We start from the raw sequence: 26,429 nt of genomic DNA, 5'->3' as shown, positions 1-26,429 counted from the left end.
ATGCTGGAGAGGGTGTGGAGAAAAGGGAACCCTCATACACTGTTGGTGGGAATGTAAATTGATACAGCCATTATGGAAAACAGTATGGAGGTTCCTTAAAAAACTAAAAATAGAACTACCATATCACGCAGCAATCCCACTACTGGGCATATACCCTGAGAAAACCATAATTCAAAAAGACACCCCAGTGTTCATTGAAGCACTATTTACAATAGCCAGGACATGGAAGCAACCTTAGTGTCCATCGACAGAGGAATAGATAAAGAAGATATGATACATAGATACAATGGAATATTACTCAGCCATAAAAAGAAACAAAATTGAGTTATTTGTAGTGAGGTGGACGGACCTAGAGACTGTCATACAGAGTGAAGTAAGTCAGAAAGAGAAAAGCAAATATCATATAATAACGCATATATGTGCAATCTAGAAAAATGGTATAGATGGTCTTAGTTGCAAAGCAGAAATAGAGACTCAGACATAGAGAACAAATGTATGGATACCAAGGGGGAAAGTGGTGGGGTGGGAGGAATTGGGAGACTGGGATTGACATATATACATTATTGATATTATGTATAAAATAGACAACTGATGGGAACATACTGCACAGCACAGGGAACTCTACCTCATGCACTGTGGTGACCTAAATGGGAGGGCAGTCTGAAATGGAGGGGATATCTATATGCGTATGGCTGATTCATTTTGTTGTGCAGTGAAGGCTAACACAACATTGTAAAGCAACCATACTCCAATAAAAATTAAATAAATAAATAGCATCTGAGGAAAAATGAGAAACTGCCGCAACTCTGATGACTTTGACGATGACATTTTTGGAGTTAAGAGGCTGAAGTTTAGCTCATGATCTCCTGGTTTTATATCCTATGCCATTACTGTAGCTTGTCAGATCACTGCAGGAATAAACTTGAAAGATCATGGCAACTTTTAAAATATATTCAATTGTCTTAATGGCAAGGAATATTGCTATACATATATATATATATATATTTTAAAATATTTATTTATTTATTTATTTGGCTGCACCGGGTCTTAGTTGTGGCACACAGAATCTTTGTTGCCTTGTGTGGGCTCTTTAGTTGAGGCATGTGGGATCTAGTTCCCTGACCAGGGATCAAACCTGGGCCCCCTACATTGGGAGCATGGAGTCTTAACCACTGGACCACCAGGGAAGTCCCTGCTATATTTTTAAGAACAAAAATTAATATTGAAATTGCTTTGAAATCAAGATGTGAGAAAAAACTAGACTTGTACAGGGTCAGATGGGTGGACTTTGGTGCATTTAGAAAGAGAGTTTTGCTGATTAGGACTAGCACAGATGAACAGTTGCTGAGACGTTGGGAAATTCTTTGGTTTCCAGCCACTGAGACCCCTTTGGGAACTTTATTGCTAACTTTGCTATATGACCACGGTAACATTATCCCTTGAGCATTTTTGACTCTAAATTGTCAAAATGGTCAAGAAAAAGAAAAAATATTATTTTTCAAAGTCCTTTACCAAAGGCACTTCTCTGGTTAACTTTGGACTGAGGCCACAGGAAGCTGCTAAACCTCTCCTGGGTCACATCTAGTTCCAGCAGTGGCACCATTCTAAGTTCATCCTAAAGAGCCATTACCCACTGAGGCCAGGATCACTGGAATATTCCCATTAGGGCAACTGGCGGGGCACTGCTTGGGCAACAAAATAAAACAACAGTACTTCCTCATATTTTTTGCAGGCTTTCATTTCAAAAAATACCAAAGTGGGCTTCCCTGGTGGCGCAGTGGTTGAGAGTCCGCCTGCCGATGCAGGGGGCGCGGGTTCGTGCCCTGGTCCGGGAGGATCCCACATGCCGCGGAGCGGCTGGGCCCGTGAGCCATGGCCGCTGGGCCTGCGCGTCCGGAGCCTGTGCTCCGCGGCGGGAGAGGCCACAACAGTGAGAGGCCCGCATACCGCAAAAAAAAAAAAAAAAAAAAAAAAAAAAAAAAAAAAAAAAAAAAAAAAACCAAAGTGTACCTATATGTCATCTTGCAGAAAAGACATTTAGGAAGTCATCTAGACCATGTTTCTCTAAACATTGGTTTACAAAGTCTCACTGTTCTCTGTGAAATGAGAAAAGTAAGAACAATGTAGTAAGTTTGCAGTACAACTACATTTATTAAAATGTAAAGCCCTGTCTTTTATTCTGAAAATTTTGCCCTTTTAACTTTAGGAATGAAAATATCACTTTTATATAAATGATAGTTATTGTTGACAGTACATTTTAAAAATGTATATCCTTAGCAAAATAAGAAACTGACAACAAAAGTTGTCCTCTACCCTCCAACCTCCAGTTTAAAAAAAAAAAACAAAAAACAAACTTTGGATCCACTGATCTGTTCTCTTCAAAAGCTACACTGTATTCAAATTTCAGGGGTGCTGTCCTCTCCACTGTATTTAAAAATCCTGCACGCACAGCAGCCATGTTTCACTCACCTTTGTGCTTTGACTTCCCTGACAGTGCTTGGCACTCTGCATGCAGTAGGCACTCCAAAAATATATGTTGTGTTGACTATGAAGCAACCTCCATTCATAGTGAAAACATCTCCAGGGGAAATGGAAGGCAGCCTTTATTTTACGGTAATAGAGTATTTTGAGATTTGGTTATAACAGTGAAATAGAGTAAAAAGAGATGTGGAGTGACAGTCTTGGGTGGATTCTTGGCTCCATCACTTTCCCATGAACCTCTTAAGTTCTTGGTACCTTGGTGTCCTCACCCAAAACTATAGAATGTGTGCTTTGCTCCTCTGTGAAGTTGGTCGTGAGATCAGACATGTGGGTAGCAGACCACAGTTTGTCTACCTAGAACTCTATTCTGATGCACCCCAGGCTTCTCTCTGGGTCCCCTCATATGATTCGAGGGCAGCCAATCACAGCGTCCCTACCTCTCAGCTGTAAGGCTGGGTCAAAAAGATGGGGTATGGGACCCCATTATCTCCCTTCTGTATAGAAGATGCCTCTATGTAGTTGGAACCTGAGGGAGTCAGCCAAAAAGATAAAGGTAATGGGCCACATTTATTAAGTCCTCATTATGCACCAGCACCATCCTAAGCACTGTCACACAAGAAGCCTGGGAGGCAGGTGCTGTTATTTTCATCCTCATTTGTCAGAGGATAAAGCTGAGGCACAGCTAGTAACAGGAAGAGCTGAGTGAACCCAGGCCGTCTGAGAGGCACCCAGAATCTCAGCCGCTGCATCATACCTGCCTTCCAAGGTGGAGGGACAGGAGGCAGAGTAAGTCCTAACAGAGCCTCCCTAGGTCCACTCTCATCCTCCTCAGTTACTCGAGCCAATAGATCCCCTTTTTTCAAGCAAGTTGTTAGCTCAGCGCTCAGGATCGTAGAGGGTCGGAAGTGTAAGGAGTGTAAGAAGAGAACGCTCCATCCTCTCAGGAAGATGATCAAACTGAGGTCCCATGATTTACACAAACAAAGCCATGAACTCCAAACATCCCTGTTGACTCATACCCCACTGCTTCCTCTCACAAAATATCTGACATCCCTACGCAATCACTCTCTGCCCCTCCGGCTCTCATGCCACCGCTCTCCTCTGGCTGTTTCATTTCTACTATCCGTGCAATTCCAACCCTTCTGTGCAGCCTTTGTACATCCCTCCAGCCCAGTGTACTCTTCCCTCTGGATCACCCTAGCAGTGTAACTGTATTCACAGGCTACCTTCCGGGATCTTTAATGTTAATATTGACTCTGGCCTCTCTTTAATTCACGTACCGGACCCCTAATGTCCATCTTGACTAAGTTCCTTGAAGGGTGGGACATTGTCTTTTGTGGTTCCCTAAGCAGCTAGTACCAGGATCTTACATACAAGTAATATGTGTGGGTTGACCCTTTACTTTGTTGTTATTCATCTTCCTCTCACATGTTGCTGCCTATCCCTTCTTCCCAAGAAAGTCAGTAGCTTCCTCATCTTCTGGCAGAATGGCCCAAGCACTCTGCCCATGCCTGCTCTAGTTCTGGGTCTGGTGATGCTCAAACCTTCCAGCCTCAGGCAGGAGTCAGAAGACCCAGGCACTGGGCAGCCCCATGGCAGACAAGCCACCACTTGGGAGCTGGATATTCCCTCCATGCCAACTGGACCAATGTACAACTTAGATATGTCGCTGTAAATCTTTGCTGAATGAACACCTCAATGGCATTAAAGTTACATCTTAACTTCTTTTCTTTACAACGCAGTGGTCAAGAACCTCTGAAGATAAAAAATGTCTAGGAAACCTGAAGGCTGTGACCATGTGGAAACATTAAATATAGGAAGAAATACTGTCCAGAATTCAAAGTGTTGGAAGAATTCTACATGGGATCATATAAGTATATGAAATCTATGTTAGATCATATAAGTAAATAAACAAAACATGTGGTCTTGCCCAGTCAGAATAAAGTAGCTACATTTTTTTTTTTCTAGTATCTTCTATATGTCACTACTACCAAGAGCTGTAAACCTCATGACAAAGTAAGGATTGTTCCATTTTGTAGACTAGGATGCTGACACCCTTCAAGGTTGAGTGACTAGCCCAGGATGACATAAGTGGGGGAGTGAGAGAGCATATGGCCATTTAGCAAGGGCTGAAAACACTATTTCATACTTTTTCTTATTTTTTTTTTTTGTGGTACGCGGGCCTCTCACTGTTGTGGCCTCTCCCGTTGCGGAGCACAGGCTCCGGACGCGCAGGCTCAGCGGCCATGGCTCATGGGCCCAGCCGCTCCGCGGCATGTGGGATCCTCCCGGACCGGGGCACGAACCCATGTCCCCCGCATCGGCAGGCGGACTCTCAACCACTGCGCCACCAGGGAAGCCCTCATACTCATATTTTTAAAAGCATAGCAACTAAATCATTTCTTCAGTAGAATGTGTATGTTTACTCCATTATAACTCACATGAACTTGTCTTCATGCAAATCACAGCAAAGATTCTTCCATTGATCTTGGTTTCAATTATTCTAAAATGGAAACAGTTCAATTTTTATAATATAAATGTACATGTTCAGTATATTTTACCACAATAAAAAATCACCAAAAAGGTAGATTCATTATAAGAACAAAAATAGATATTACCACAAATATAATGCACAGAATAGAAATCATTAGTAATCTTCTCTTATCTAGGAATAACTAATTAATAATAAAGAGTTCCTGAACAAATTTAAATTCCTCTGCATTGTTATAGTTCTACAGTGATCCCTTAGAAATGTTAATCATGAATGGCTGGATTTTCTTTTAGCCAGTTTGTTGCTATATTTTTATTTTAGTTTCATTAATATTTGAGAGGAAAGAAGAATTAAAGTCAAAGTACTGACAAAGTCACACAAATCCATTGTAATCTTCAGTCTGACTGCACCTAAACTGACAGTTTCTCCTTTTGTACCCAGAAGACTCACTGTTCAAAACAATATTGTATTGATCAAGAGACTGAAAGAAACAAGACACTTCAGAGCAAAGAGGACAATTTTACATATCAGTACAGGTGGAAAATGCTGTCCTTCTAAAGCCAGTAAAGTCATCCTGTTCTCCATACAAACAGGTTTTATTTTTTATAGAGACAACTGATTGCTGTTGAAATATTAAGTATCTAAGAAGCTAACAAAAGGTCAAGTATACATGCTTTCTACTTATGCTACTGGCTAACTGCACCTATAACCCAACCAATGTATTACTTTTGTGAAAAAGGGGCATATTTTACCTCTCATAACATACTATACTAAGGAATTACTACATAACATGAACTTAGAGCCCATTTTTTATAATTTAACAGGATGTGATCATATGAACACTGAAAAAAATACAAAAGAATTATTAAAGAAATTGAAAGCCTTTAGAATTTGAGTTATTTTGCCTGGATTGAGAAAGTTAAGAGGTGACCAAAACTGCCTTTGAGATATAAAGGGGAACTGTTAAAAATAAACTGAGGCAGGGACTTCCCTGGTGGTGCAGTGGTTAAGAATCACCTGCCAATGCAGGGGACATGGGTTTGATCCCTGGTCCGGGAAGATCCCTCATGCCGCGGAGCAACTAAGCCTGTGCGCCACAACTACTGAGCCTGTGCTCTAGAGCCCGCGAGCCACAACTACTGAAGCCCATGTGCCTAGAGCCCGTGCTCCGGCACGGAGAAGAAGCCACAGCAATGAGAAGCCCGTGCACCGCAGTGAAGAGTAGCCACCGCTTGCGGCAACTAGAGAAAGCCCACACGCAGCAACAAAGACCCAACACAGCCCTAAATAAATAAATAAATAAATTTTAAAATAAAATAAATAAATAAACTGAGGCATATCAAAAATTTTTAAGTTTACTTGAGCAAAAAATTATTTTAATCAGCAGGGCCAAACTGGAAGTGGTTGGCAGTGCTCTATCAACAGGAGCCAGGGGAAAGACTCTTATACAGAAGAAGGGGAAGCAAAGCAAGGGGATTATTTGATTGGCGATGACTTAAGCATTTGTATTTGGGAAAGTCTAGCTGGGGATGTGTGATTGGTTGTCCTAAGGTCTCAATTTGTTAATCTTGAAGAATTTACATGCTTATGTGGGCTGCTATGGTTTTAGAACCAACTCAGTCTAATGGTCCCCTTGTCTTTTAACATTACTTTGAGGGACTGTGTTGAACCTACAGTATTTACTGATCGCAAGCCATTGTTATTTAAATATGATTTATAATATCTCTAAACTTGAATGTATAACTGGTATGGTCTGAGGAGCCCACCATGAATAATAAAGACACTGCTATTGCTGGGAAACTCTAAGGGTTTAGAGGTTACCTCCCAGGAACTGGGGACAAAGGCTAGCCCAGTTCTTTATTATATAAAATTGTATATCTGATAAGGAGCTAGTGTCCAGAATATATAAAGAATACTTACAACTGAACGATAAAAGGACAACTCAATTAAAAAATGAGCAAAGGATCTAAATAGACTTTTTTTCCAAAGAAGTTATACAAATGGCTAATAAGCACATAAAAATATACTCGGCATCATTACTTCATTACCCATCTTGGTCATGAAATATTTTCCTTCATATATATTATTTAATTTATTTTGCCAATATTTTGTTGAGGAATTTTTAGTAGCAAAGGTATTTCTTTTTTTCTTTTTTTTTTTTTTTTTTTTTTTTTGCGGTATGCGGGCCTCTCACTGTTGTGGCCTCTCCCGTTGCGGAGCACAGGCTCCGGACGCGCAGGCCTAGTGGCCATGGCTCACAGGCTTAGTTGCTCCGCGGCATGTGGGATCTTCCCGGACCAGGGCACGAACCCGTGTCTCCTGCATCGGCAGGCGGATTCTCAACCACTGCGCCACCAGGGAAGCCCGCAAAGGTATTTCTTATTGAATATTGATATCTTGTATCCAGAAACTAACCTGAAATCTCAACTCTTTTTGACTGAGGGACAGGAAAGCCAAAGCAGCACGGCTTATCTCTCATTCTCTATGTTCTGTCTATATTTTCCAAACCTCCACCAGGGAGTCCTGTACTTTGGAAGGAATTAGGTAAGGCTCATCCTTTGGTGCTCATTTAGGTCCTTTACCTGCCATTTAGAATCTGAGGAATGGAGGGGACACTTGATGTCTCCTCACACCTCTAATAGGCCTGGTACTATGAAATAAGCTGTGTTTTCTGCTTCATGCCATTCTCCATGACTGATTTCTCCTCGTTCTTCAGTTGGATGCCACATCTGCTAGATGACTTCCCTGAATTTCTCCGTGTTCCCAACCCCATTTAAAAAAAAAAATTTATTTAGGGACTTCCCTGGTGGTGCAGTGGTTAAGAATCTGCCTGCCAATCAGGGGACACGGGTTCCATCCCGTTTGGGAAGATCCCATATGCCACAGAGCAACTAAGCCCGTGTGCCACAACTATTGAGCCTGCGTGCCACAACTACTGAAGCCCACCTGCCTAGAGGCTGTGCTCCGTAACAAGAGAAGTCACCTCAATGAGAAGCCTGTGCACCGCAATGAAGAGTAGCCCCCCTTGCTGTGACTAAAGAAAGCCCGTACTCAGCAACAAAGACCCAACACAGCCAAAAGTAAATAGGTAAAATAAATAAAATTTAAAATAAAATAAAATATTTATTTGTCTGCACCAGGTCTTACTTGTGGCACAAGGGATCTTTGTTGTGGCACATGGGATCTTTAGTTGTGGCATGCGGCATCTTAGTTGCAGTACGCAGGATCTAGTTCCCTGACCAGGGATCAAACCCAGGCCCCCTGCATTGGGATTGTGAAGTCTTAACCACTGGACCACCAGGGAAGTCCTCCAACCCCAGTTTTGGTTCAACTGCCTCTCCCATATGTTCCTCCTGTACTTTATGTATATCTCTGCCATAGGTGGCATTATTACATGGTATTACTGTGACATGTAGACAGTGTAGTGTGGTAATTAAAAGTAGGGACACTGGGGCTTCCCTGGTGGTGCAGTGGTTGAGAGTCCGCCTGCCAATGCAGGGGACACGGGTTCATGCCTCGGTCTGGGAAGATCCCGCTCCGCGGCTAGGCCCGTGAGCCATGGTCATTGAGCCTGCACATCCGGAGCCTGTGCTCCACAACGGGAGAGGCCACAGCAGTGAGAGGCCCGCATACCGCAAAAAAAAAAAAAAAAAGTAGGGACACTGAAGTCAGAATGTCTGGGTTTAAATTCTGGCTTTATTTAGTATAGACAACGTGACATAAAGCTTCTTAAATTCTTTGTGCCTCAGATTCCTCATCTATAACATAATGATAATAATGCCTCTTGCATAAGTTTTCTGAGAAGCAAAATGAACCCTAGATATTTGGAGATAGACTGAAGTTTATTTTTTTTAGCTTTTATTATTTAGATAAATAATGTATCTATAGAAATTAGTATTATGTTTGGCACATAGTAATTGATCCATAAAAATTACCTATCATTATTGTTGTTTTTTAAAATTTCTAATTTATCCAGGGGATAGTAAGCTTCTTGAGGGTGGAGAGCTTTATCTTATTCCTTTGTCATTCTCCAGCACTAGCAAGTATGCCTGGCAAAGAGTAGGTACTAAACAAATGTTCTGTTGTTTTTTTAACATAGACAGACAAGAAGGCTTTGGTCTTGGGGGCAAAGCTAAAAAAATAAACTTCAGTCTATCTCCAAATGCCTAGGGTTCATTTTGCTTCTTTCCAGAGTCCATGCAGTAATCATCCTTTGGGACTATCCATGGTGCTGACCTTTGCCCAATTGGCTTAAGTGGCCAGAGTTTGCCCCAACAATTTGGGTTGTATTCTCTATTGACTTAATATCTCTGCTGCACCCCCAGTCTGACTGAGCATGCTGTCACCTCAGTGTGCTGATGACAAGGATTTTCAGTAACTCTCCCTACCTGACTTCCTAAATCGGCCAGTAGATGCTTCTTTCCTAAATCCTATTCAACTTGCTTCTCATGACTCCAGTCACTAATGTAGCTAACGCTCTTCTTTATTCCCAATCAGTCCCTTTCTCTCTCTCATGTCTTTTCTGCTTTGGTTCCCCCACTATTTTGTTGTGCTTGTTTTTTTTCTACCTTTTCCTCTTTCCCCAACTCTGATGAAAAAAAAATTTTATTTGGTATCCACTTCATTAATGGTGACTCTCCCTCAAAAAATCCCTCTGGAATCAGTGGCATATTTTATGTCAAAGCAGAAAGAGAGGAAGTAGGGCAGGCCTTCCATGGGAGACAAGCAAGAAACAGGCAGGCTTTTCAGAGGTAGGGAGCTGTGTGTTTGGCCTCTACCATTCACCTGTTTAAAGTAAGTCGATTTTTCTTAAGACAGAGTTTAGGATGATGGTGGTTATGAAGCGTGTGTGGCAACAGGGCTCTAACTGGGTGTTAAAACAGGTGGGAAATGCCCCACGGATGAACTTTGGTTACATCACTGGCTTGTGTGGGGCCTTATCTGGCTAGAGAGACATTTTTTTGGTCCAGATAAACTCTGCAAGAGGGAAGGCATCCAAAGAAGAAAGGGAAAATTCTAGTTTTTTCTCTCCATGACCCACTTAAAAGAAATTTAGCTACATCCACAAACATATAAAAATCATCACCATCTTCGAGTAGGAAGACTGAGAGCATGTATGTATGCAGTTTCTAACATTGCTATACCAAAGTGTAACCAACAAGTTTAGCCTGGTTAAGGACCTCAGGTGAACCAGATTCAGATGTGACAGACTTAGAGCTCCTCAGATGGGTGGGTGCTGGGGGTGGTCTGAGCCCAAGGAGCTAAGCCAGCTTCTAACTATTTCCATGATCCCAGGCATTTACTAGAATGTTTCTGAAGGCAAATGGATACGTCCTCAGAAACATTTGCTATTGTTTTCGGTAACTATAAGTAACTGGGGCAGGAATTTTTTTAAGTTGTATTTTGTTTTGTTTTGCTTTTTAAAGCTAACAGTGCTTAGAGCCAGGCATTTTTCGAAGAGCTTCACATACATTACCCATTCAATTTTTAAAGTAACCCAATGATCTATGTGCTATTATTATGCCATTTTACATATAAAGAATTAGGGACCAGAGAAGTTAAGTAACTTGCCCAAAGTCACACGACACAGCTAGGAAATGACTGAGTCCTTTGAGTCAGGATTCAAATCCAGATATTCTGACTCCAGAGTCTATGCTGTTAACCCCTGTACTCCTCTGGCCCTTTAAGGGAACTATGTGTAGTGGGGCTATCTTTCCAGGGTGTAGGAACTGGGTGGATGTGTATTACTTTAAATACTTTGACAACAAATGTCAAGAACACCTTGAAATAAGGATAATAAGTGAAAATAGGCTATCTCAATAAAAATAAATGCAATTCAAGGAAGCTGAGAAAGGGGTGAGCAAGTTGTCAGTTTGTGTCAGTTTCCCTACCCGCCCTGCATGGGGAGGCCACTTTATTCTTCATTCCTGGGGATCCAGTTACTTAGCTAGCTCTCTCCAACTCTGTCCCTCCAAATATACTAGACAATTCACAATCACACATTATCACATTATGACAAATATAAAATAGCTTTTTTATTGTGAAAAAATAGATCTGAATTGAAACTTCCGGACATTTCTCAAATTATCCCTTATGATTTACTCTTTGAAACCATGGAATTTATCTGAGCGAAATTGCTGCCAAATCATCTACCTTTCCCTTTGCTTCACTTCCTATAGTTTCTAACATCCACCTTGCAAAACAGCCCCTTCCCTCCACGCTGTGCTGAAATGGGCTCCCCGCCAATTTCATATCCCCACTGCCCTCTTAACACACCTGCCAATTATATTCCCATCTAGTTAAATCTGTTTTACCTTGACAATCAGCATTCTACATATGTTTTTAAAGATTCTTTCTTATTCAACTGTATTGCTTCTCTGACTATTTAAGACTTACCAATATTACAACAATATTCTGCTCTTACCTATTGTAATCTATAGAATTTTAGTTATATTTTGGGTGAAATAGGCTTTTATGAACTAACCTAGAAACTTAAATGCCCCTCTTAACCTTGTTTCCATGGGGAAATGAATTTGAAATAACAGCTGATATATAGACGATTAGAACACAAGCCATTTGTACACAATTGGCTGTCTGGAATGTCAAGGGCCTATGACTTTTATTTGCCACACGGTATGCAGCAACAAAGCAGCTAAATGTGTTTTTCATTTCTATGTGACCACTGTTCTCCCAAGCACAGATGTTTCAAGGTTTCTGTGAGCTGATGGAAGAATGGAAATGCTCCAAAAACAACAAAAAAACCCCACAATAAATCAACAAGGTGAAATCGTCATTAAACTCCTTGAGAACTGGGTGCGTTAGTCTATCCAAAGAAAATTTTATGGGACAATGTATAGAAACAGATTTTTTAGTAAAGCTTTTCTGATTCAGGGCATAAATCTAAGAAAGAATGCTAAGAATTCACAGGTGCCAAGTAGCAACAAAATTTGACCTAAGGGCAATCAACCTATCTATAAAATGGAGGGCATAAAAAGTGGAGAAAAATTGCAAATATAGTCAATTACTATCTATACTAAGCAAATTAAAATAGGAAAATACAAACTGAAAGAGATGGTTATTGTGATGATTATGAACTTGGACCATTCGGGGGAAAAAAAAACTATTGGTTTAATAGCAATTTAACTGCTCTTAGTGGAATTTTTCAAAATAGCTACCAAGATTGATTTAAATAACTGTACAAGACAAATTTTGTATATTTCTCTCTTATTTACAAGGAGAAAAGAAGTACATGGTAGCACAGGCAATAAAGAGAGACACCAAATATTAAAACAACATTTTTGGCAAAGATGAAACATGTATAAAACAGAGATAAAAGGAAAGTAGCACGAGAACAATTGAGATATTTGTTATGTGTTTCCAGAAACCTGAAATTAAAGTAACGCTCTTACATGATGTCCAGAAGCCACACTCAGCTATGACAACAAAGAAAATGATACCTAGAAAAATTAATGAATGATCAGATTTCTGAGACCTTTTCGAGGATCCACAAACACAGACATAAGACAAGGATTAAAAATAATAAAACATGGGCTTCCCTGGTGGCGCAGTGGTTGAGAATCCGCCTGCCGATGCAGGAGACACGGGTTCGTGCCCTGGTCCGGGAAGATCCCACATGCCGCGGAGCGACTGAGCTCGTGAGCCATGGCCGCTGGGCCTGTGCGTCCGGAGCCTGTGCTCCGCAACGGGAGAGGCCACAACAGTGAGAGGCCCACATACCGCAAAAAAAAAAAAAAAAAAAAAAAAAAAAAAAATAAATAAAACATGGTTTGCGAAATAGAAAACTAGAATAAAAATAAGAAACATCTGGAAATACTGCATGATAACAGAATGCCAAAATGGAGGTTGTTCCAAGAAACTATAAAAAGACAAAGCTTACGCTGAGCATCGAAAGGCAGGCCTGCTTGCCTAAACCCATGATCTACCCTGTGGTAGCTGCTGTCACTTGAGACAGTGGCTGGCAGTGGAGGGATATTCCTGCTTCAGAGGAATGACACACAGAGTACTCTTTGAGGCTGAAGCCATGGGTCCTTCTGCACACATTTACTTGCAGCTTTAGGATACGATAGAGAGAGATCAAGACAATGGCATTGGCAGCTTTTCTGGCTTGACTATCTTTCATTGGAGAAACCTCATATTGGGGTTTGGTGGTTGAAAAACTTGTTGTCCCCATTGGGGAAATAACCAAGGCCCAGGTAGATTCTGGGACTACCTAGAGATACAGGCCTCCACACCAAAAGTCCACAGGGAGCTGAGAGCTTCGTTCAGTGCCTATACCAAAGAGGACTCCATGAAGATTAGAGCTGCACTAGGATGGCCAAATTAAGTAAAATCCCCCAATACTTTTAACTTCCATTTTACTTTTTAAAAAAGAACTGGTAAACCTAAGGCCTATCTAGGGTAGTCATAAAGAAGATGAACTGTGAAACAGTGCTTTGTCCACATGTGTTGTGCCAGTTAGGATGCTTTTGGCAGCAAGGAACAGAAAAATCAGACTTATAGCTTAAACTATAAGGATGAATAGTTCACTAAGAAGTCTAGGTAGGCAGTCCTAAGGTTGATTTGATGGTTCAGTTGTGTCATCGAAGACTCCAGCTCTTTCTATCTTTGATTTCACTGCTCTCATGGTCATAGTTCCAGGCATCACATTCTTACATTACAGCTTGCAAAGCTAGAAGTGGAGAAAAGTGGACAAAAACAACTTTCTCTTTGCATGCTCCTTTTATCAGAAAGAAAAAGAATCTCCTGAATACTCTAGCAGATTCCCCTTAAATCTCATTGTTCAGAACTAGATCAGATGCTCATCCCTAGACCACTTACTCTCAAGGAGGAACAGAGTTGCTAGGATTGGCTTAGACTAATCGAACTATTAGTTGGGTACATTGCAGCTAGAATGAAGTTGGGATTCTGCTATCAAAGAAGGAAGAAGAAATTATACAAATTTGTCCTTTAGGAAAGGATAAATAGGTAAATAAAAAGCCTAAGCAAAATGTTATACAGACTACATAAATGTTTATGCTGCTGCTGTGGTGTGGATGGAAACATGCAAAGATCAGGATAGGCTAAGTAATGCTGCAGGAACAAACAACCCCAAGTAAACAGAGGTGGATTTCTCACTCACGTTACATGTCAATCACGGGTCTGCTCCACTCATAGACCAAGGCTCACACAGCAGCTCTTATCTGGAATGCTGCTGGCTTTACAGCAGAGGAATAAAAGAAATGGCGAACAAGATGCTCGCTCTTAATGTTTCTGCTCCGAAGCGACACATGTCATTTCTGCTCATAATTTATTACCTAAAGGAAGTCATTTGGTCATGCCTGAGTTCAACAGCCAGTGAGTATCATCCTCCTGCAGGAAGGTGATCCCAGGGAAGGGCAACAAATATTTTGAATGATAATGCAATCTACCAAAAGGGTGGATGTGTCATTTACCTGTTATTCACTTCAGTGTGGTCATGCACATTTGTGACTCAGCAGTAAGCTTTTTTAAAACAACAGTCTAGTTTGAATTTTTCTGTTACCATTAAAGACAGTTCTTGCCATTTATTCTATGATAAGCTACCTCAAGAACCAAGTAAATGTACAACAGCATTTGTTGTTTAATTTTTTTCAATAGAATAATGCAACCATATAAAAAATAATTTAAAACACCCATAAACAGTTCTGTCTCCTGAGCTCCATCTCCCCTTTTCCCCTTAGCTTTAATTCATTCTGAGTGCAGAAAAGATTTTTAACTGTCCTCCTAACACCTCATGTTCTCTCTCTCTCACTTTTTTTTTTTTTTTTTTTTTTTTTTGCGGTACGCGGGCCTCTCACTGCTGTGGCCTTCTCCCGTTGCAGAGCACAGGCTCCAGACGCACAGGCTCAGCGGCCATGGCTCACGGGCCTAGACGTTCCGTGGCACGTGGGATCTTCCCGGACCGGGGCACGAACCCACGTCCCCTGCATCGGCAGGAGGATTCTCAACCACTGCACCACCAGGGAAGCCCTCTCTCGCTCACTTTTAAATCTAGAATTAGGTTGGCTCAAGGAGTAGCTCTGACACAACCACAATAGCCTAATCTTTCACAGTTCAGATACGGCCTGGCTGGAAAAAGCATATTTTATTGTTGAGAAGTTTGTTTATAGTGGGGACAAATCCCACACTTTCTGAAGTTCTATTCTAATCCTCCCAGGACATAGCCTGATAAAGTTCTTGCAAAGCAACTCTCTTCCAGAGAGTTTCCTTCTCATTCCGCTCCTGTATCCGCAGGATGAGAATCAGGGCAATTATGCAACTATCTGTGATTTCTCTGCACTTAATTGTGGGACGAAACATAGCTTTTCTTGTTGCCTAGGGTTTTGCAGAAGCATTTAAAGCAATGTTTTGCACTGAGAGCTTATTTTAACTTATTTTGTGATTAACAAAGTTCTACAGCAACATATTATACAGAAATCATATATGACTTTTTGGAAACAGTTAATAGATTAACTTCTTTGTTCTTTAAAGAACTCAAAATTAACGTGAATTGGGCATACATAAGGCATTTTCCCCTAGTATTTCTCAGTCAAGACCTACGGAAAAGTGATATTATGTGATCTATTAACTTTGTGTTTGTGTCTAAAATATACATAAAATTTACCATTTTAACCATTTTAAGTGAATAATTTAGTGGCATTAAGTACACTCATATTTTTGTGTAAATATCACCACCATCCTTCTGCAGAACTCTTCATCACCCCAAACAGAAGCTCTGTGCCCATTTAACAGTAACTCCCCATTACTCCATCCTCCAAACCACCACTCTGTTTTCTCTTTCTATGAAATTGACTACTCTGGGTGCCTCACATAAGTAGAATCATACAGTATTTGTCATCTTATAACTAGCTTATTTCATTTAGCATAGTGTCCATAAGGTTCTACCATGTTGCAGCATGTGTCAGAATTTCCTTCATTTTTAAGATTATTAATTTTTAAACTGACATAGATGATAATGTATTTTTAAATGATCTGCATTGTTTTAAATATTGATTTGTCTTATTTTTAATTTACACAGTTAGATGTACTCTTGAGGTACAGTTCTATGTGCTTCAGTATATGCACAGGTTTGTGTAATCACAAACACAATAAGGATACAGAACTCCCCCAAATTTCTCGTTACATTCTACTCTCCTCCAATGCTAATCCCAAGCAATCATTAATCTGTTCTCCCTCCCTATAGTTTGCCTTTTCCAGAATGTCACATAAGTAAAATTATGAGTATGTAACCTTTTGGGACTGGCTTCTTTCAGTCAGAATAATACATGAGAGATTTACCCATGTTGTTTGTATCAATCATTTGTTCCTTTTCCTTTCTGAAAAGTATTCCATTGTATGGAACTGTCATAGTTTGTTTATCCAGCTGCCAGCTGTAAGACATTTGGATTGTTCACAGTAATGGGTCGTAATGAATAATGCTGTTATAAACATTCATGTCTAAGTTTTTGTGTGGATACAAGTTTTTGTTTCCCTAGAGTAAATAAGTAAGAGTAGGAATGTTAAATCACATGGCAAATGCATATTTAACTTTAATAGAAACTGCCAAACTGTTTTCTAAAGTGGCTGTACTATTTTGCATTCCTACTAGCAAAGTATAAGAAATCCAGTTGCTCCATATTCTCAACAGCATTTGGTTTTGTATTTTGTGTGTGTGCTTTAAGACATTCTAATAGGTCTGCAGTGGTATCTTACTGTGGCTTTAATTTACATTTCTATAATAACTATTGGTGTTGCACATCATTTTATGTGCTTATTTCCCATTCAGTTCTCTTCTCTGGTGACCAGTCTGTTCAAATCTGTTGGCAGTTCATGTACTGAGTTGTTTCCTTCTTGCTGTGTTTTGAGAGTCCTTTATATATTATGGCTATGAGTCCTTTGTTTGATATGGATTTGCAAATATTTTTCCCAGTATATAGTTGACATTTTATTCTCTTAACAGTGTATTTTGCAGGTCAAAAGTTGTGTTTTATATGCTACTAAATAACCGAGATCACTAGAAGAAATCAAAGAGGGAATCAAAAAATACCTAGAAAAAAATGAAAATGAAAACATGACGACCAAAAACCTATGAGATGCAGCAAAAGCAGTTCTAAGAGGGAAGTTTATAGCAATACAATCCTACATCAAGAAACAAGAAAAAAATCTCAAATAAACAACCTAAACTTACACATAAAGCAACAGAGAAAGAAGAACAATAAAACCCCAAAATTAGCAGAAGGAAAGAAATCATAAAGATCAGATCAGAAATAAATGAAAAAGAAATGAAGGAAATGATATAAAGATCAATAAAACTAAAAGCTGGTTCCTTGAGAAGATAAACAAAACTGATAAACCATTAGCCAGACTCACTAAGAAAAAAAGGGGAGAAGACTCAAATCAACAGAATTAGAAATGAAAAGGAAAAGAAACAACTAACACTACAGAAATACAAAGGATCATGAGAGATTACTACAAGCAACTCTATTCCAATAAAATGGACAACCTGGAAGAAATGGACAAATTCTTAGGAAACCACAAGCTTCTGAGACTGAACCAGGAAGAAATAGAAAATATAAACAGACCAATCACAAGCACTGAAATTGAAACTGATTAAAAATCTTCCAACAAACAAAAAGCCCAGGACCAGAGGGCTTCACAGGTAAATTCTATCAAACATTTAGAGAAGAGCTAACATCTACCCTTCTCAAACTATTCCAAAATATAGCAGAGGGAAAAACACTCCCAAACACATTCTACGAGGCCACCATCATCCTGATACCAAAACCAGACAAAGATGTCACAAAAGAAGAAAACTACAGGCCAATATCACTGATGAACATAGATGCAAAAATCCTCAACAAAATACTAGCAAACAGAATCCAACAGCACATTAAAAGGACCATACACACTGATCAAGTGGGGTTTATCCCAGGAATGCAAGGATTCTTTAATATACGCAAATCTATCAATGTGATACACCATCTTAATAAATTGAAGGATAAAAACCATATGATAATCTCAATAGATGCAGAAAAAGCTTTTGACAAAATTCAACACCCATTTATGATAACAACTCTCCAGAAAGTGGGCATAGAGTGAACCTACCTCAACATAATAAAGGCCATATATGACAAACTCACAGCCAACGTCATTCTCAATGGTGAAAAACTGAAATCATTTCCGCTAAGATCAGGACCAAGACAAGGGTGCCCACTCTCACGACTATTATTCAACATAGTTTTGGAAGTTTTAGCCACAGCAATCAGAGAAAAAAAAGAAATTAAAGGAATCCAAATCAGAAAAGAGGAGGTAAAATTGTTTGCAAATGACATGATACTATATAGAGAGAATCTTAAAGATGCTACCAGAAAACTACTAGAGTTAATCAATGAATTCGGTAAAGTAGCAGGATACAAAATCAATGCACAGATATCTCTTGCATTCCTATACACTAACAGCAAAAAAACTGCATGAGAAATTAAGGCAACAATCCCATTGACTCTTACTACAAAAAGTACCTAGGAATAACCCTACCTAAGGAGACCAAAGACCTGTATGCAGAAAACTGTAAGACACTGATGAAAGAAATTAGATGTTAAAAACAGATGGAGAGATATACCATGTTCTTGGATTGGAAGAATCAACATTGTGAAAATGACTATACTACCCAAAGCAATCTACTGATTCATTGCAATACCTATCAAACTACCAATGGCATTTTTCTCAGAACTAGAACAAGAAATTTCATGATTTGTATGGAAACACAAAAGACCACTAATAGCTAAAGCAATCTTGAGAAAGAAAAACAGAACTGGAGGAATCAGGTTTGCTGACTTCACAGTATACTATAAAGCTACAGTAATCAAGACAGTATGGTACTGGCACAAAAACAGAAATATAGATCAATGGAACAGGATAGAAAGCCCAGATATAAACCCACACACATATGGTCACCTTATTTTTGATAAAGGAGGCAAGAATATACAATGGAGAAAAGACAGCCCCTGCAATAAGTGGTGCTGTGAAAACTAGACAGCTACATGTAAAAGAATGAAATTAGAACACTCCTTAACACCATACACAAAAATAAACTCAAAATGGATTAAATACCTAAATGTAAAGCCAGACACTATAAAACTCTTAGAGGAAAACATAGGCAGAACACTCTATGACATAAATCACAGCAAGATCCTTTTTGACACACCTCCTAGAGAAATGGAAATAAAAACAAAAATTTAAAAATGGGACCTAATGAAACTTAAAAGTTTTGCAAAGCAAATGAAAACATAAACAAGATGAAAAGAAAACCCTCAGAATGGGAGAAAATATTTGCAAAGGAAGCAACTGACAAAGGATTAATCACCAAAATATACAAGCAGCTCATGCAGCTCAATATTAAAAAAAAACCCAACCCAATCCAAAAATGGGCAGAAGACCATAGACATTTCTCCAAAGAAGATATACAGATTGCCAACAAATACATGAAAGGATGCTCAACACCACTAATCATTAGAGAAATGCAACTCAAAATTACAATGAGGGGCTTCCCCGGTGGCGCAGTGGTTGAGAGTCCGCCTGCCGATGCAGGGGACGCGGGTTCGTGCCCCGGTCCGGGAAGATCCCACATGCCGCAGAGCGGCTGGGCCCGTGAGCCATGGCCGCTGAGCCTGCGCATCCGGAGCCTGTGCTCCGCAACGGGAGAGGCCACAACAGTGAGAGGCCCGCGTACTGAAAAAAAAAAAAAAAAAAAAAAAAAAAAAAAAATTACAATGAGGTATTACCTCCCACCAATCAGAATGGCCATCACCAAAAAATCTGCAAACAATAAATGCTGTAGAGGATGTGGAGAAAAGGGAACCCTCTTGCACTGTTGGTGGGAATGTAAATTGATACAGCCACTATGGAGAACAGTATGAAGGTTCTTTAAAAAGCTAGAAATAGAACTACCATATGACACAGCAATCCCACTACTGGGCATATACTCTGAGAAAAACATAACTCAAAAAGAGTCATGTAACACAATGTTCATTGCAGCACTATTTGCAATAGCCAGGACATGGAAGCAACCTAAGTGTCCATTGAAAGATGAACGGATAAAGAAGATGTGGCACATATATACAATGGAATATTACTTAGCCATAAAAAGGAATGAAATTGAGTTATCTGTAGTGAGGTGGATGGAACTAGAGTCTGTCACACAAAGTGAAGTAAGTCAGAAAGAGAAAAACAAATACAGTATGCTAACACATATATATGGAATCAAAAAAAAAAAGGATATGAAGGACAGGAATAAACATGCAGATGTACAGAGTGGGCTCGAGGACCTGGGAGGGGAAGGGTAAGCTGGGATGAAGTGAGAGACTGGCATTGACATATGTACAATAACAAATGTAAAACAGATAGCTACTGGGGAGCAGCCGCAAAGCACAGGGAGATAAGCTCGGTGCTTTATGGCCACCTAGAGGGGTGGGATAGGGAGGGTGTGAGGGAGATGCAAGAGGGAGGGGATATGGGGATATATGTATATATATAGCTGATTCACCTTGTTATACAGCAGAAACTAACACAACAGTGTAAAGCAATTATACTTCAATAAAGATGTTAAAAAGTTTTTAAAAATTTTTTGATGAAGGTCCATTTTAAAATTGTATTGTATTTGATGTCATATCTAAAAACTCTTTGCCTAATCCAACGTCATGAAGATTTTTCTCCTATGTTTTCTTCTAGTAATTGTATAGTTTTACATTTTATATTTAGGTCTACAGTAAATTTTGAGTTAATTTTTGTACAAGGAGTATAGTAGAGGTCAGGGTCATTTTTTTTTTTTTTTTTTTTTTTTTTTTGCACATGGATGTCCAGTAGCTCTAACATCTAAGATTATATTTTCTCCAGAGAACTGTCTTTCTTCTTTGCCAAAAATCAATTCACCATTTTGTGTGGGTTTAATTCTGGACTTAGTCTATTCTATTCCACTGATCTATGCAGTTTCCTTTTGCAAATGTCACTGTTTTGATTACTGTACTTTTTGAGTCTTAAAACCAAGTAAGATGAGTCTTTCAACTTGATTTTTTTTTTTACAGTTGTTTTGCCTTTTCATATAAATGTTAAAACAAGCTTGTCTATATCTACAAAAAAAGTCTGCTGAGATTTGGGTTAGAATTCATTAAATCTATAGATCAATTTGGGAGAATTCACATCTTAATTATACTGAGTGTCCAAATCCATGAATAGTATCTCTTCATTTATTTAGGTCTTCTTTGTTTATTTAATCAATGTTTCTAATTTTTGACATATAGATTCTGTAGATATCTTGTTAAACAAAAGTATTTTATTTGGGGCGGAACTATGTAAATGATACTTCTTTCTAAATTTCATCTTTCAATTGCTAATGACTAGTATACAGCAATGTACTTGATTTTTATGTCAACTGTGTATCCTGCAGCTAAACTGAGTAATTAGTTCTAGCAGCTTTTTTATACACTCCTTTGGATTTTCTACATAGACAATCATATTGTTTCTGAATACAGAAAGTTTTTTCTCTTTTCCAACTTGCATGCTTCTTATTTCTGTCTCTTGTCTTATTAAACTGGCCAGAACTTATGATGTCAAATAGAAATGCTGAGAACAGACATTCTTGCCTTTTACCCAATCTTAGGGAAAAGTATTTCACCATCAGGAATGATGTTAGCAGTAAGTTTTTTTTTTTTTTTTTTTTTTTTTTTTTTGCCCTTCGTCAACTTAAGGATCTTGTATTCCTGGTTTGTTGAGTTTTCTTTTGTTTTTTAAAATAAAGAATGGATGTTGAATATTGTCAAGTGCATTTTCTACATCTATTGATATGATCATATGGTTTTTATGCTTTAGTCTGTTAATATGGTGGATTACATTGTTTGATTTGTAATAATAATTATTTTAATTATTAAAATATTTATTCATTTATTTATTTAATGTGAATACATATTTTATTGGATCTCATTTTTTTTACATCTTTAATGGAGTAAAATTGCTTTACAATGGTGTGTTAGTTTCTGCTTTATAACAAAGTGAATCAGTTATACATATACATATGTTCCCATAACTCTCCCCTCTTGCATTTCCCTCCCTCCCACCCTCTCTATCCCACCCTCTAGGTGGTCACAAACCACCTAGCTGATCTCCCTGTGCTATGCAGCTGCTTCCCACTATCTATCTATTTTATGTTTGGTAGTGTATATATGTCCATGCTCTCTCACTTTGTCACAGCTTACCCTCCCCCCCCCATATCAAGTCCATGCTCTAGTAGGTCTGTGTGTTTATTCCCACCTTACCCCTAGGTACTTCATGAACTTTTTTTTTTCTTCTTAGATTCCATATATATGTGTTAGCATACGGTATTTGTATTTCTCCTTTTTTTTTTTTTTTTTTTTTTTTTTTTTTCGCGGTACACGGGCCTCTCACTGTTGTGGCCTCTCCCGCTGCGGAGCACAGGCTCCAGATGCACAGGCTCAGCAGCCATGGCTCAGGGTTCCAGCCACTCCATGGCATGTGGGATCCTCCCAGACCGCGGCATGAACCCATGTCCCCTGCATCAGCAGGCAGACTCTCAACCACTGTGCCACCAAGGAAGCCCTGTTTTTCTCCTTCTGACTTAATTCACTCTGTATGACAGACTCCAGGTCCATCCACCTCACTACAAATAACTCAATTTTGTTTCTTTTTATGGCTGAGTAATATTCCATTGTATATATGTGCCACATCTTCTTTATCTATTCATCTTTCAATGGACACTTAGGTTGCTTCCATGTCCTGGCTATTGTAAATAGAGTGGCAATGAACATTTTGGTACATGACACTTTTTTTTTTTTGCTGTACGCAAGCCTCACACCGCTGCGGCCTCCCCCGCCACGCAGCAAAGGCTCGGGATGCGCAGGCTCAGCGGCCATGGCCCACTGGCCCAGCCGCTCCGCAGCACACAGGATCCTCCTGGACCAGGGCATGAACCCGTATCCCCCGCATCGGCAGGCGGACTCTCAACCACTGCACCACCAGGGAAGCCACATGACTCTTTCTGAATTATGGTTTTCTCAGGGTATATGCCCAGTAGTGGGATTGCTGGGTCATATGGTAGTTCTATTTCTAGCTTTTTAAAGAACCTCCATACTGTTCTCCATAGTGGCTGTATCAATTTACATTCCCACCAGTGTGGAAGAGGGTTCCCTTTTCTCCACACCCTCTACAGCATTTATTGTTTCTAGATTTTTTGATGATGGCCATTCTGACTGGTGTGAGATGATATCTCATTGTAGTTTTGATTTGCATTTCTCTAATGATTAATGACGTTGAGCATTCTTTCACGTGTTTGTTGGCAATCTGTATATCTTCTTTGGAGTAATGTCTATTCTACTGTTCTGCCCATTTTTGGATTTGGTTGTTTTTTTGATATTGAGCTACATGAGCTGCTTGTATCTTTTGATGATTAATCCTTTGTCAGTTGCTTCCTTTGCAAATATTTTCTCCCATTCTGAGGGTTGTCTTTTCTTGTTTATGGTTTCCTTTGCTGTGTAAAACTTTTAAGTTTCATTAGCCCCCATTTTTTTTTTTTTTTTTTTTTTTTTGCGGTATGCGGGCCTCTCACTGTTGTGGCCTCTCCCGCTGCGGGGCACAGGCTCCGGACGCACAGGCCCAGCGGCCATGGCTCACGGGCTTAGTTGCTCCGCGGCATGTGGGATCTTCCCGGACCAGGGCACGAACCCGTGTCTCCTGCATCGGCAGGCGGATTCTCAACCACTGCGCCACCAGGGAAGCCCTAGCCCCCATTTTTAAATTTTGTTTTTATTTCCATTTCTCTAGGGGGAAGGTCAAAAAGGATCTTGCTGTGATTTACGTCATAGTGTTGTCTATGTTTTCCTCTAAGAATTTTATAGTGTCTCATCTTACATTTAGGTCTTTTAACCCATTTTGAGTTTATTTTTGTGTATGGTGTTAGGGAGTGTTCTAATTTCATTTTTTTTTACATGTAGCTGTCCAGTTTTCACAGCACCACTTATTGCAGGGGCTGTCTTTTCTCCATTGTATATTCTTGCCTCCTTTGTCAAAGATAAGGTGACTATATGTGTGTGGGTTTATCCCTGGGCTTTCTATCCTTTTCCATTGATCTATATTTCTGTTTTTGTGCCAGTACCATACTGTCTCGATTACTGTAGTTTTGTAGCATAGTCTGAAGTCAGGAAGCCTGGTTCATCCAATTCCGTTTTTCTTTCTCAATATTGCTTTGGCTATTGGGGGTCTTTTGTGATTCCATACAAATTGTGAAATTTATTGTTCTAGTTCTGTGAAAAATGTGTTGGTAGTTTGATAGGGATTCCATTGAATCTGTAGATTGCTTTGGGTAGTATAGTTATTTTCATAATGTTGACTCCTCCAATCAAGGAACATGGTGTATCTCTCCATCTGTTTGTATCATCTTTGATTTCTTTCATCAGTGTCTTATAGTTTTCTGCATACAGGTCTTTGGTCTCCTTAGGTAGGTTTATTCCTAGGTATTTTTACTTTTTGTTGTAATGGTAAAAGGGATTGTTGCCTTAATTTCTCATGCAGATTTTTCACTATTAGTGTATAGGAATGCAAGAAATTTCTGTGCATTGATTTTGTATCCTGCTACTTTACCGAATTCATTGATTAGCTCTAGTAGTTTTCTGGTAACATCTTTAGGATTCTCTCTATATAGTATCAAGTCATTTGCAAACAGTGACAATTTTACTTCTTTTCTGATTCGGATTCCTTTAATTTCTTTTTCTTCTCTGATTGCTGTGGCTAAAACTTCCAAAACTATGTTGAATAATAGTCATGAGAGTGGGCACCCTTGTCTTGGTCCCAATCTTAGAGGAACTGGTTTCAGTTTTTCACCACTGAGAATGATGCTGGCTGTGAGTTTGTCATATACGGCCTTTATTATGTTGAGGTAGGTTCACTCTATGCCCACTTTCTGGAGAGTTGTTATCATAAATGGGTGTTGAATTTTGTCAAAAGCTTTTTCTGCATCTATTGAGATTATCATATGGTTTTTATCCTTCAATTTGTTAAGATGGTGTATCACATTGATAGATTTGCGTATAATAAAGAATCCTTGCATTCCTGGGATAAATCCCACTTGATCAGTGTGTATGGTCCTTTTAATGTGCTGTTGGATTCTGTTTGCTAGTATTTTGTTGAGGATTTTTGCATCTATGTTCATCAGTGATATTGGCCTGTAGTTTTCTTCTTTTGTGACATCTTTGTCTATTTTTGGTATCAGGATGATGGTGGCCTCATAGAATGTGTTTGGGAGTGTTTTTCCCTCTGCTATATTTTGGAATAGTTTGAGAAGGATAGGTGTTAGTTCTTCTCTAAATATTTGATAGAATTCGCCTGTGAAGTCCTCTGGTCCTGGGCTTTTGTTTGTTGGAAGATTTTTAATCACAGTTTAATTTCAGTGCTTGTGATTTGTCTGTCTATATTTTCTATTTCTTCCTGGTTCAGTCTCAGAAGCTTGTGCTTTCCTAAGAATTTGTCATTTTCTTCCAGGTTGTCTATTTTATTGGCATAGAGTTGCTTGTAATCTCTAAGGATCCTTTGTATTTCTGTAGTGTCAGTTGTTACTTCTCCTTTTTCATTTCTAATTCTGTTGAGTCTTCTCCCTTTTTTTCTTGATGAGTCTGGCTAATGGTTTATCAATTTTGTTTATCTTCTCAAAGAACCAGCACTTAGTTTTATTGATCTTTGCCATTGTTTCCTTCAATTCTTTTTCATTTATATGTGATGTGATCTTTATAATTTCTTTCCTTCTGCTAACTATAGTTTGTTTTTTTCTTCTTTTTCTATTGCTTTAGGTGTAAGTTTACGTTGTTTATTTGATATGTTTCTTGTTTCTTGAGGTAGGATTGTATTGTTATAAACTTCCCTCTTAGCACTACTTTTGCTGCATCCCATAGGTCTTGGGTCATTGTGTTTTCATTGTCATTTGTTTCTAGGTATTTTTTGATTTCCTTTGATGTCTTGAGTGATCTCTTTGTTATTTAGTAGCATATTGTTTAGCCTCCATGTGTTTGTATTTTTTACAGTTTTTTTCCTGTGATTGATATTTAGTCTCATTGCGTTGTGGTTGGAAAAGACACTTGATACAATTTCAATTTTCTTAAATTTACCAAGGCTTGATTGGTAAATTGAACCAAGATATGATCTGTCCTGCAGAATTGTCCATGTGTATTTGAGAAGAAAGTGCATTCTGCTTTTGTTGGATGGAATGGCCTATAAATATCAATTAATTCCACCTGTTCTAATGTGTTATTTAAAGCTTGTGTTTATTTATTTTCATTTTCAATGATCTGTCCATTGGTGAAAGTGGGGTGTTAAAGTCCCCTGCTATTACTGTTACTGTTTATTTCCCCTTTTATGGCTGTTAGCATTTGCCTTATGTGTTGAG

This window comes from Kogia breviceps, chromosome 4 (genome assembly GCF_026419965.1).
Source record: "Kogia breviceps isolate mKogBre1 chromosome 4, mKogBre1 haplotype 1, whole genome shotgun sequence".
NCBI classification, from domain to species: domain Eukaryota; kingdom Metazoa; phylum Chordata; class Mammalia; order Artiodactyla; family Physeteridae; genus Kogia; species Kogia breviceps.
The sequence above is the reverse complement of the archived record's forward strand: the minus strand, read 5'-3'. Positions refer to the sequence as shown.